The sequence below is a fragment of the Microcaecilia unicolor genome, chromosome 8 (assembly GCF_901765095.1).
Source record: "Microcaecilia unicolor chromosome 8, aMicUni1.1, whole genome shotgun sequence".
NCBI lineage: Eukaryota > Metazoa > Chordata > Amphibia > Gymnophiona > Siphonopidae > Microcaecilia > Microcaecilia unicolor.
Genome location: NC_044038.1, coordinates 99,616,595 through 99,630,669, shown reverse-complemented (window position 1 = coordinate 99,630,669; position 14,075 = coordinate 99,616,595). Strand labels below are relative to the sequence as shown.

Genomic DNA, 14,075 nt, shown 5'->3' with positions numbered 1-14,075 from the left:
AATCTGGCTTTCACCCTCTTCATTCTGAAAGCGTGTAGGGCTTGCTAAACTCTCCAATGACCTGTTCTTAGACAGAGCTAAAGGTCTATCCTAATCCTTCTCGAATCTGCTGCTTTTGACACTGTTGATCACCGCCTATTCCTTGATACGCTGTCCTCACTTGGTTTTCAGGACTCATGGTTTTCTTCTTATCTCTCCCATCATACTTTTAGTGTATACTCTGCTTCTATCCCACTATCAGTTGGTGTACCTTAGGGATTTGTCCTGGGACCTCTTCTTTTCTCCATCTATACTTCTTTCCTTGGTACTCTGATCTCATCCCATGGTTTTCAGTATCACCTTTATGCTGATGACTCCAATATGTACCTCTCCACACCAGAAATTTCAGCAGGAATCCAGGCCAAAGTATCAGCCTGCCTGTCTGACATTGCTGCCTGGATGTCTCACTGCCACCAGAAACTAAACATGAGCAAGACTGAGCTTCTTATCTTTACCCCTGAACCAACCTCTCCTCTTCCACCATTCTCTATCTCTGTGGATAAAACTCTCATCCTCCCTGTCTCATCAGCTTGTAACCTTGGAGTCATCTTCAATTCCTCTCTCTCCTTCTGTGCACATATTCAACAGACTGCTAAAACCTGTCATTTTTTTATAATATCACCAAAATTCATCCTTTCCTTTCTGAGCACACTACCAGAACCCTCAATCACGCACTCATATCACCCATGGGCGTAGCCAGACCGGTGGGAGGGGGGTCCAGAGCCCGAGTTGAGGGGGCACATTTTAGCCCTAAGACAAGACTAATTGAAAAAGTGTGCTCATGAAGTGGAGAAAAAGCCCTCAGAAACCTGAGACTGGCAGTCACAGGTTTGGAGCGGGGTTTACTAATGATTAAAAGTAATCCTCACCCAGATTCTATCATCGGGTAAAAAACTCCACTTACGTGAACTTGTGTTAAACACAAATGCCTGCGTTTCTAAACTTTTGTGTTGTATAGTGTTTATCAGGCATATAAAAAGTAATTCTGCATAATAGCACTGCTAAGCTTACAGCATTTTGACTTGAATAACAAGTTATAATAAACGCTCTCTTATCTTAATGTCCAACGGGGGCCACTGCCGTTTCACTCTTACAACGGAGCTTCCTCAGGGACGCCATTTTGTAAGAGTTGGCGCTCCGTCAAGCTAATCATAGAATTACGCTTTCAAACCCTGTCCCTGAGGAAGCTCCGTTGTAAGAGTGAAACGGCAGTGGCCCCCGTTGGACATTAAGATAAGAGAGCGTTTATTATAACTTGTTATTCAAGTCAAAATGCTGTAAGCTTAGCAGTGCTATTATGCAGAATTACTTTTTATATGCCTGATAAACACTATACAACACAAAAGTTTAGAAACGCAGGCATTTGTGTTTAACACAAGTTCACGTAAGTGGAGTTTTTTACCCGATGATAGAATCTGGGCGAGGATTACTTTTAATCATTAGTAAACCCCGCTCCAAACCTGTGACTGCCAGTCTCAGGTTTCTGAGGGCTTTTTCTCCACTTCATGAGCACACTTTTTCAATTAGTCTTGTCTTAGAGTCATATCATTCACTTGTATTTGATTACGAATCTCAGACTCTAAATTACACTGCATTATTAGTGGCACATTTTAGCCCCCCTGCCACTTTTGACCCCCCCCCCCCCAGAGCCTCCACCACTACCACTTTTTGACCTTCCCCCTGGCGCCCCTCCCCTTTCGACCCCCCTTCCCAACACCGCCAACCCTCTCCTGCCGCTGCCGTCGTTGTCACGTACCTGTGCTGGCGGGGGTTCCCAACCCCCATCAGCCGAAGTCCTCTTCAGCGCTGGTCTCCGGGCCGGCGCATTGCTACTGCAGCTGATGTGGAAGGATTCTGTTTCTATGTGAGTCGTCCTACTTAGTAGTGTAGAACAGGTAAATGTAAATTGATTTTGTACTCTTTCAAAATGTACAAAGACTAGGGGACACTCAAGAAGTTACATGGTACTACTTTTAAAACGAACAGGAGGAAATATTTTTTCATTCGATGAATAGCTAAGTTCTGAAACTCATTGCCAGAAGATGTGGTATCAGTGGTTAGTTTATCTAGGTTTAAAAAAGGTTTGGATAAGTTCCTGGAGGAAAAATCCATAGTCTGCTATTGAGATAGACATGGAGAAAGCCACTACTTGTCCCTGAATCTTGTTACTGGGATTCTGTCAGTTACTTGTGACCTGAATTGGTCACTGCTGGAAGCAGGATACTGGGCTAGATGGACCATTGGTCTGACCCAGTATTATTATTATTACATTTGTACCCCGCACTTTTCCACTCAAAGCAGGTTCAATGCGGCTTACACAGTAATAGGGATTACAGAGTATTGATAGAGAAATATAAATTAAATGTAATAGAATAATGGAAGAGACATGTAGGTAGAGAAGGGCACGGGAGAAGGGAGTAGGAGAGGTAAAGAACAAGGGGTAAGTGAGCACGGGAGGAGGGGTAGTGTAGGTGGGAGGGGAATGGGAGAAGCATAGAGAAATATGGTGGAAGCTATAGCCTGGGTCACTGTTATTGTCATCTGGATATGTGCTGGGTAGATGGGATCATAAGATTAGTCTGGGTCATTTGGGTAGGTTTGCTTGAATAGATGGGTTTCTAGTGATTTCCGGAAGGATAGATAGTCACTGATTGATCAGATAGATCTAGGGAGGGCATTCCAGAGTTGGCTGCCCAAGAAGGAGAAACTGGATCCCTAGTAGGTTTTATACTTAATTCCTTTGCAATTGGGGTAATGCAGGTGAAATAGATGAAATAGTAACCACTGCCCTGGTTCTGCGTCTAGGACTGGTACCATCATTCCCAGTTGGCACAGATGACCTGCTGGGACTGCTCTGGGAGCTGAGAAAGGAGAAAAGACACAAAATGGCTGCCCTTCCCGCCAAACCTGATGAGACCCCGGGTTCCACAAGAAGTGGCCATCAGGACACGACTCCCCCCAGGTCTTCCACAGTTAGAAATGGCCCGTCACAAGCAGGGCAGAAGGAGTAGGTAGCTGTAAGCTACCAGCTCCCGCACACTGTACAAAGTTGGGCTGCCAGCAGGCCAACCACATGGTTGATCCTAGAAAACAGGTGGACAAGCAGTTCACTAGTCCTAGTAGAATGTGAGATGTAAAAGCAAACATAGTGGAAGACATCCTTTATTGTAAAATGCGGGTAGAAAACTGCCCAACATGGCTGTGTTTCATCAAGCAGGGCTGCTTCAGAGGCCATACAATACTAATAAATATAAACATATAAATTAAAATGCAATGCTAATAAATAATAATATAAATAAATAATAGGATATAATTGCTTAATCAAATCAACAAATACACAGTGACAAATATACAAAGTAAATACATAAAAAGTGTTTGGAGAGACAGTCATCGTGTTATTACATACCCTGAGTAATACTATCACTTTCCCCAAGGTATGAAACCTGGTTTAGGAAACTACCAATACGCAAAGAAAACTGACACAAATATAAAAATTGAATCCAAAAATGTTTCTGTATATGTTGTAAGTCAAAAGGAAAATGAAAAGCTTACCAGAGCACTCAGCAAGGAGAGGATCTCTGCTCATTCACTACATGTGCTGTAGGCTGTGTGAGGAAGCTGGTTCAAGTCCTGACTGGGTCACATGACATATTGCCAGCCACAATGAAACTTTATTAACTCAAACAATACACATCCAAAAGTTTAAAAAAGGGCAAAAGAAACTTTAAAAATGCTACTCCTCCAAAATCCCAAACTATACCTCCAACCCAGAAATTACCTGCCTCCAACTCCCACAACACACAGACAACTGCCTCACCCCCAAAAATCTTGGTTTGTACCTCCTGCAACTGCCTCAATAGGTTGCATAGTGATTAAGGAAGGAAACATTATGTCTTACTTGATAATTTTCTTTCCTTTAATCAAAGCAGATGGTTATAACCCACAAGTCTCTGGATTCATCTACCAGCAGGTGTGATTTGAAGAAGCATTAATAAAGACCAAAATATTTGCACCTTACCCGCACAAGGCCTTTTTCATATCTCACTACTGAGATAGTATGTCCATAAATCTGCATTGTCACAAAGCTGACATAAGCAACCTTAGTGTTACCACCCCGGTTCTCATTCTTGGCTTCTATGTTGAAACCTGGAAGTGTAGCATCATTTCCACAGTATTTGGCGATGGTGTAGGTGCAGGTACCCTGGAAGTCATAGTTCTTGCCATCAAAGGTGTGGTAATGGGGATCACCTGAGCCCCAACAGACTCCTTCAGATTCTGGAGCACACGCTGGCTGACCACTCAAGATCTTGCATTTCTCCTTCTTTCTGCACTGCACTGTGTTGCAGAAACCCATATGCTTATCTATGAAAGCAAGTGAGGTAAAGAAAAGGTGAAAACTAAGCTCTTCAACCATAATAAGGACCATTACATAGATAAATTCTGTACATCATTTTCTGTTAGTGGAGGAGTGGCCTAGTGGTTAGGGTGGTGGACTTTGGTCTTGAGGAGCTGAATTCAATTCCCGGCACAGGCAGCTCCTTGTGACTCTGGGCAAGTCACTTAACCCTCCATTGCCCGCCGCATTGAGCCTGCCATGAGTGGGAAAGCGCGGGGTACAAATGTAACAAAAAGAAAAGGTGAAAACTAAGCTCTTCTACCATAATAAGGACCATTACATAGATAAATTCTGTATATCATTTTCTGTTCACCCTGGCTAGAATCATGCAGTTTTTCTACTAAGGCTGCCAGTTATCTTTCCAGTTGTGATGATAGTGGTGTTTGCAAGTGTAACCCAGATCTTGCCCCTTTCTAGCTCAGGTCTGCAACAACCCAGACCTGGGTCACAGGGAAAACACCATTTATTTTTTCTCTCTCCAATCATGGTGTCACAGGGGATCACACACACATCACACTTGTGTCCCAATTCACCTGCAGTCGAGCTTAGGAGTGGGTCAATGGTCCAGAAAAGAGATCTGGCATGTTGGGAGGTTGAGAGGAACTCTATAGTGTAACTTTGTTTTAGTTCGAGAACAAAGGTTCTCACTCTCTTGCCAAAAATCACTCTGCACTCTAGGAGTTTGATAGAATGCAAACCAACTTTACTGGAACTTCTGCAACCAGTAGTCAACTCTTTAAACTCTTTATGTACACAGTTCTTTTCAAGAACTGTGCACATTTGTGGTAATCTCTACCCCTTTCTTCCCTGTCAAGCTGTATACATTTACACCATCTCCTGGCCTCACCCTCAAACTGTTCTCCCTGCAGTTGAAATCAATCCAATTCCTTCAGGCACAGACCCTGTAGGCTGTCTTTCCAGCAGTGCACCTTGCTGGGATGCTCTCTGGCCTTGGACAGGCTTCCCCTGTCCTGGTCCTGCTTCCAGGCTGGACTCCCTTTATCCACCTGAAGCTCTGAATTCTTCCCAGTTGCCACCTATAGGGGCAGCACCTATGCCTTCATTCAGTCTGCAGTTATCTGCACTCTGGGATTCCCCAATGCTCCCAATTGTCCCTTTTATTATTTCTTAAACTCCACCCCTGCTGTCACTCACCTCAGGGAACCCACTTTATCTCTGCAATTTCTCTGTCAACTCAGGGCCAGATGCTCTGAACTTAACGAGCCAGGTTTTTAAACTGGTTCTAGCCAGTTTAGCACGCAAGTAGTAAACCGGGACATGCACAAAAGGGTTTTCCGAGCCCCTCCACAGAGAGGGGCTAAACCAATTGGACAGCATCAGCCTGGGATGTCCCACCCACTCATTACTGGAGGAGGACACCAGGAAGTTCAGATCCAATCAGTTCACAGCTCTAAAGTGATGTCATCAGGGAAGTCCTACAGGAGGAGGAGTTGGGACAGCAGACAGCCAATGAGAGTCCATCTTTAGGGAGATGGGCATTCTAGGATGTCAGCCAGCCAATAGAAGGAAGCAGCAGGAACAGCTGGGGGTGGAACCAAGCCCTAATCCTGCTGATTCCTCACAGAAGAGCGGAGAGCAGCAGAGCGAGGTTTTTCTCACGTTTTCCCAGCAGCCAGAGAAAGGGAGCTGCAATACAGGTATGCCCATCCAAAAAAAAGCAGCTGCATGCTGGACAGGGCTCACCATTCCTCCCCAATGATCTGCAAACCCTAACGCCAGCTCAGAGCTGGCGTAGGGTTTGCTGCGGCCAGCGACCCAAATTTTGGCGCGCTGGCTGCTGATCTTTGGCGATGAATGCGCTGAACCCTGTTTAGCATGCATTAGCATGCTACTTGCGCAAAGAGCCCTCGAGCGCATTGTTTCACACGCTCGAGGGCTCTAATCATGGGGCGGTAGCAAACGCCGGTGCTAGTATGGCGCTAACAGCCTCTAGCTCCGGCGTTTGCTTTTGATCATGAGGGCCTGAATCCCTCTGTGTTTCTAAATCGATAAAGTTTTACCGATTTGGAAACGCAGACTGATCCTTAACGGGACCTTTGTGCATCTGGCTCTCACTCTCTCCAGTCCAATGGCAGGGACCCCCCTTCTCCCCCAGGGCCTCTGGCACAGAAAAGTTGCTAATCAGTGTAAAGGAAGATGTGAGAGAGCTAATACACTCCTGCTGAGAAGACCAAAGGAAAGCAGAGTTCCAGGAGAACAGAAAAGCAACATTTCTTCTTTAGAACCACTGGTCTTTTGTAAAAGTTCAAGCTATTTTGCTTCCCATGGTGAATACCAGGCTCATGCTAATACCAGGTCCTAGCGAGGATTAAATAGCATCCATTTAACAAATGTACATTATGAAGGTAATTTTATAAAGTTATTTTCATGTTAAGGTAGGTAGTTGCCAAAGCACAAAGGCAGACGGTCTGCAAGCTCCAAGATGGAAAATGTACAAAGCAGATCGTTAAGAACGTAATTTATTAATACAACTCAAAAAATTACACATAAATACATATATAAAAATTACATATATAAGGAATAAAAAATTAGCCCAAGGTAGGTAGTTGTGAAGATTTGTTACAAATTGGACTATTACCACATCTCACTCTACTGTGGGAGTCACTAAACTTCAATATCTCAGTACTGCAGGTTAGTGGCTTTGGCAGTAAATGAATGACACTGCTTGTAAGCAACCTTGCAAGCTATATTATTCATACTGCCTTGGAGCACATCTTTTTAAAGGATGCACTGTGAGTGAAAAGCAACAGCTCCCACTCTTCGAACATCCCCAGGAGGCAAGGATCACATCTCTGTCCCCCCCAACCAAGGACCTGTAACTCAACCCCCTGACAAGGACTAGCCTCTCCTCCCAAAGACTCCCATCACTTCTGTAGGCTCCCTCCTCCCCCACCCCCAATCCTTGCATAAAACATCACTGGTGGTCTAATGAAGGCCAGGCAGTGCTGGCACCAGTTTAAAATGCCGACTGTGACTCCCAGTGGTGGGCTTGTGGTATTACTGCTAGGGGATTAGGTGACCACATAAAGGTAGCCAGATATATATTGAAAGAGAGAGATAGATTTATATACTTACATACATAGATGTATATATATTATACTCTAATACAATATACTTACTACTAATACAAATTGCAGGTGATCCATAACCATTCTGGTTAGAAACTCCAAAATTGAGTAGTCCAAAAGGTGTGGTAGGATGATCTATTAGGTGAAAACTGAACCCTGAACCAAAGCCATATTCACGCCAGCTGTAGTCAGTGCCTGCTATAGGCTCCCATTTGATGTTCTCAAAGGGCTTCTTATCAAAGGCAATTTTGCCAGTTTCTGAGATCTTAGCTATTATAATAGCATAGTTCTGGAAATCATCCAGACCGTAAACATAATAGGCTGTGCAGTATGATGATGTGTCTGGAATAGACATGAGGAATGGGTCAAACACATATCCTTTTCTGCTATCCCAACCAACGTGAAGAAATGTGATTTGAATGCCCACATTAGAGGTTATATAAAGGGGTGTAAATGGATTAACTTCCAACTGCAGAAACTGTCCAGCTACCAGACTCTGGCTTTCCTTCATCTTCCCACTGTGGTAGTTCACTTTTGTGGGCTGGGAGGCAACAATATAGACTATGTCTGGGTTTGTTTGATAGGAGATTGGGGGTACAATATATGTGGTACCCCATTTTGGGACTGGCAGAAGTTGCTCATACACATGATTACAGTTTGTGCGTTTTTTGGTACAGCTGTGCCCCGTCAAGACAGCTACTGGCTTTCGGGATACAATTCTGGTGGCTGTCAGGTCAGATTTACTTTGGAACTGGATGGCCTCAAAAGCTTCTAGTGTGATGGTAAGTTTGTCTCCTGCATTATAGGTCTTTCCCTGGTATGTAACAGTTCCTTTCAAGTAGATATCAACTGAGTTTGCATCCTGATATGTTATAATGGAGAATTCTTTGAAAGACTCTGCTGACTCCCCATTGGGGGTTACAAGATAATATTCGGTGCCTAGCTCAGTCACAGGATACACTATACTTGTGTCAGCAGTATTCAGTTTGTAGTTGCTGGATAGAACTGATACATCTTTGTCAGCTTGAATGATAACGGTATTGTAGGTCTTGGTGCTTCCAAATACTTCTACCGATGATGGAAACATAATAGATTTGGTTTGCCGCTCATCGACTGTAAACATTTTCTTAAAATTAGACTTATATATAGAGACAGTAAGAGAAGTGGAGTCAGTAAATCCGGTTATCATGACTTCAAATTTGCCTTGGCTATAAGGCAGTAGATAATTCTGCATGAATACTGTGATAAATTCCTTCCCCAGGGGTCCTGCTAAACATGCACCTAGAGGAAAAGAAGAAGAAAAGAACATCAGGAAATTGCTTACAATTAGTTAAAGCTGTGTGGAGCAATGCACAAAAAATTAAAAATAAAGGTAAAAAATAATTGAATGACCTCTCTTCCTATACCCTCCCATCTAGTTCTCATCAGGGACCTCTTAGGAATGAAATCTCTATTTACTCCCTCCCATTTGTTTTCACTGGGAGTCATCCTCTTTCCTTTCTCTTTTCTATATGACTGTAATCCAGGAGTCAATATGAATCACCTGACTCCTTACTTTTTCTCATCTTCTTTCAATAGAGAGACACTGTGCATACTTTTTTTCCTTATTTGTTATGTTGCAACCTTCATTAAGGATTTAGTTTGCCTGTCCTCACTACTCCTCTCTGTCTAGTGTTCAAGAGTGCAAGGAGGCATGCACCTCTTCTGAAAATAAGAGGGCTTTGTACTGTCTCTGAAAAAGATGGCAGAAACTGACAGCCCGATATTCAAAAGCACTTATCTAGGTAGTAGCACCTGCTAGCAAGAAAAGTGTTGCTGCCTGAGGCCAGCCAGCAGTGTTCAGTGGCATTTTTAGATAATGTTACCAAAAATTATTATGGACTTCCCTGGCCCTCTCTGGCCAAGTGAGAAAATAACCAGATGGCAGTGATATTCATTCATCTGGATAATTATCTGGACAACTTAGGACATAAACATTTTTGCCCTAAGTTGTTTAGATAGTTATCTAGATCACCATGGTCCAGAGGAGTGGCCTAGTGGTTAGGGTGGTGGACTTTGGTCCTGAGGAACTGAGTTTGATTCCCACTTCAGGCACAGGCAGCTCCTTGTGACTCTGGGCAAGTCACTTAACCCTCCATTGCCTGCTGCATTGAGCCTGCCATGAGTGGGAAAGCGTGGGGTACAAATGTAATAAAAAATAATGGTGGCAGTCTGTGGGAAACCAGCACCAGTATCCAGACATCAACTGGTCTTGAATACCCTGAAATAGACTCACCAACTTCAGAGTTTTAAATATTGATCTGTGAAACTTTAGTAAAGCATCAAGCACCCTGTGTGACCATGTGAGGATAACTATAAGTAACTGAGTGACAATGTTTATAGATTAGATTAGCCATACTCCCTTATTGATAAGCATGGATTCATAATTCTCATAGGTGTATCAAGAATGCTTCTAAAAGCTTCCATAACTGATAGCAGTATAGTACAGCAACTTTGTTCTTGAGATCCATTATCTAGAAAATGAACCTCCCTCCAGGCTCCTCTCTTACCTGCCTCTCCCCCTGCTGCTCCTCTCCTTTGTACACATTGTACAGCTCAGATCATTATTTGAAAACCTTGCTGTTGCCTTGCAGTTCTAGATTTGATTTGAGTTGCAACTTATATGGGATGGTGGCAGTAGGAACAGGTAAGAGAACAGCTGTGATGGGTTGAGCTTTGGGTGGCCATGGGGATGGATATGGAAGAGAGCAAAGGGGTCAGACTGGACAGCAGTTAGAAGAGGATGCAACTTCTATTATCTGTAAAAATCCATTATCTAGAATGGTCTTGATTCTTTTTCTGATAAAAGGTGCTCTACTATAACTACTTAATTTTATATATTTCTTGGTAGTGCAAAATAAGTCTTTTTAGTACTCACCCCACAGAAATACCAGGGAGGCCCATAGCTGTAAGGTTCTAGTTGTAGCCATCGCTGGGAAACAGAAGGAAAAAAAATGAGGGAATGGAATTTGAGCAGCATGAATATACACTGATGCTAAATGTAAGAAATCTATTGCATCCAAAAGTATTGATGCTGACCATGAGACTCCTGTATATGGGAAGCATTACAGTCAAGGACAGATTCAAGCATGGGTAAGCATGCCTAAAATTTCAACATTTAGACAGGCTCAACATTTTCACAACTACTAACAACTCAACACACTGTAGCTCCTGAACCTCATAGGACTCTTCATGTTTCTTCAACATGGATCTTCCACTGTCATTGGCACTGAAGACAGAAAAAAGCAGCAGGAGTCAAATACACTTTCTATTTCCTTTGACCTTTGAGGGCAGTGCTAAAAAGTAAAAAACAAACAGCAAAAAAAAACCAGCTTCAATGTCATTGGCCCATGCAGAAGTAGGCAGTGTCACTGGTTTGTGATGACAATGGCACACTGCTGTCTTCGCCTGCAGATGGCAATAGCTGATGATGTCAACTATTTCCATATGGGCTTAATAACCCTGATGCCACTTTTTTACTCCAGTGCCACCTGCATAAAACAAAGTCAAGGAGGCAGTTTCTTCAGGCCATTCTGATATGTGGAATAGTCACTAGAGAAAGTTAAATCTGAGGCCAGCTTGGTAGCTTAGAGTTAAAATGTCATGTTGGTGTTTCCTGCCTGCAAGTTTGGAAATTGTTTCCTACTGTGAGAGACTTGGAATGCATGTATAAGGTTCCGGCATTATAAGGATAGCAGAGACATCTAATGATTCTACTAGAGTACTAAACTGTGACTTATTCATACATCTGTAGCTTCCAGATGAAGGGGAGGGCTCTCCTTACCATTGATTTATTGGTAGAAGGAGACCCCTTTTGGAAGGAAACTGTGATTGGTATAAAATCACAGCGCTGTCTGAATTTTTCTCTTTGGTCCCAGCTTCCCAGACCATTGTATCACAGAGTGAGGAGAAAGGGCTTTAGCTCTAATACCCTGTCACGCCGCTTTACCCTGGCAGCGTGTCTCACCACTGCTGACTTCCTCTGACCATTGTCGCTCCTGTGCCAGGGAACACACACTTCTGGGTCATGTTCCCAAATTCTGGGAGTGTTGGGGCACTGCCCCAATGTCAGACACCTTCCTTCCCTTACCTTCAGGCCTCACACTGCAAGTGAGGCTTCAGCAACAGGTCCTGCTTGCAGACTCTCTGCCAATGTTCGTGCTGTCTGCATCCAGATCCCTGCTTGACCTGACTTTCACCTAACTTGGCCTCTACCTGGATTCTGGCCTTGCTTGGAATACCACCTGTCCTGACCTCTGCCTGGATTCTGACCTTGCCTGGATTGCCGCCTGACCTGACCCTTGCCTAGATTCTGACTTCTGTCTAGATTGCCGCCTGACCTGACTCGGGCCTGGAACACCTGTTTTACTGCTAGAACCTACTTTTACCTCAAGCTGGCCCATGCTCTGCTCTTCCAGCCTGAGCTCTTGCTATCTTCTTGGTGCCTCCGACTGCCCTACTAAGGAGCCTCCCAGTGTTGCTGGCCACCTGCACCCAAGGGCACAACTCTCAGGGAAAGGTGGTTGGTTGAGGTGAAGACCCCGGGGCTCATTGACCACCTGTCACCATTGGCTGGTGTCAGCAGAAGGGCTCACTTCTATCAGAATTATTTAAACACGACCTACCCCAACCATTATACCAGGTTTCTAGAGGGGATCAAGGACTTTGGCCAACCCAGCAATAGTGCCATAAGGAGTAAAGAAGGATGAGTTGCTGAGGCTTCTGTATTTGCTTTGAAGAGAAAGGGAATGGAGAAGAGACGTTGTAGAAACAATAGGTGATCTTGGTACTAAGAAGCAGGAGGGAACACAAAACATGTCCCCAGGATTTACAAAGAGAAGAAAACAACAGTGGTGATTACATTTTGGGTTAAACCAGCTCTAAAGGTATACTTGTGTAAAAGAAATACAGAGGAGTCAGAGGAGACTCCTAGAAGTCGTGAATCCTGAAGAAGAAAATAAGTGACTATAAGAGTTTGCTGTTTTTGTTTTGCTTTTGCTTTCCGCCTGAAATATTGCTAATGTAATTTTTGACCTTTTTTGTTTAAACACTACTTTTCAGAAAACCTTTAGGTTCAGAATCCCAGTTCTGGCCTGGACTTATTGAGTTTAAGTGGAAAGTGTGAATTGTTATTGCTAGCAGCCCTGGTGGTCCCAACATGGACCCACCAACAAATAAACAGAAAAGTGCCCTACCTAAGAATGATCCGGACAGGAGTTACACATGCATTTATTCAATGCCCATTGTAATGATAATTTTCTGCCAGATCATAGTAGGTTGTTGACTTATAACTTACGTCACTGACTTGAAACCTTTTGGGTGCAAAACAAGAAGGGAAGGGAACTTGGAAGTGAATTGCCTGATGATTAAGAAAGTGACTACTGGGGCCAGAGTTGGGGTGTAGAGAAACAGAGTGCCTACTGTGACGGTGTGAATGAACATGTGGAAAAAGGTGAGCTGGTTGATGTAGAGTATCTAGATTTTCAGAAAGCTTTCAACAAAGTTCCTCATGAGAAAATTAAATTTAAAATTAAATTAAAATTAAACTAAACTTAAAAAATCCTCCTGAGAACATGAAAAAGTCATGGGATAGGAGACAATGTTCTTCTGTGGATTAAGAATTGATTACTGGACAAAAAACAGAGGGTAGGGTAAATGGCCATTTTTCTCAGTGGAGTGCTGCAGCAATCTCTACTGGGACTGGTGCTATTTAACATATTTATTAATGATCTGGAAATTGGAACAACAAGCGAGGTGATTAAATTTGCAGATGACACAAAACTATTCAAAGTTGTCAAAACACATGCAGACTGTGAAAAATTGCAGACAGACCTTAGGAAACTGGAAGACTGGGCATCCAAATGGCGGATGAAATTTAACATGGACAAATGCAAAGTGATGCACGTTAGGAAGAATAATCCAAATCATAGTTACCTGATCCAAGGTCCATCTTAGAGTCAGCACCCAAATAAAAGATCTAGGTGTCATTGTAGACAATACACTGAAATCTGCTGCCCAGTGTGCAATAGCGGCCAAAAAAAGCAAACAGGAAGCTAGGAATTATTAGGAAAGGGATAGAAAATAAGACCAATAATATTATAATGCCTCTGTATAGTTCCATGGTACAACCTCACCTTGAGTATTGCGTTCAGTTCTGGTCCCTGTATCTCAAATAAGATATATCAGAATTTGAAAAGGTTCAAAGAAGAGTGACCAGAATGATAAAGGGGATGGAACTCTTCTCATATGAGAAAAGGCTAAAGTGGTTTAGCCTTTTCTCATATGAGAAGAGTTCCATCCCCTTTATCATTCTGGTCGCTCTTCTTTGAACCTTTTCAAATGGGCTCTTCATCTTGGAAAAGAGAAGGCTGAGGGGGGATATAATTGAGGTCTACAAAATCCTGAGTAGTGTAGAACAGGTAAAAATGAATCAGTTTTCAGTCTTTCAAAAAGTACTAAGACCAGGGTATACTCAAAGAAATTATATGGAAATACTTTTAAAACAAACTGGA

General features: G+C 43.1%; 1 pseudogene; it reads right to left on the bottom strand.

The window, feature by feature from the left end:
- LOC115476806 overlaps positions 1-10,493 on the bottom strand; it is a 638,208-nt pseudogene extending 627,715 nt beyond the window's left edge.
- Positions 10,494-14,075: the final 3,582 nt, after the last annotated feature.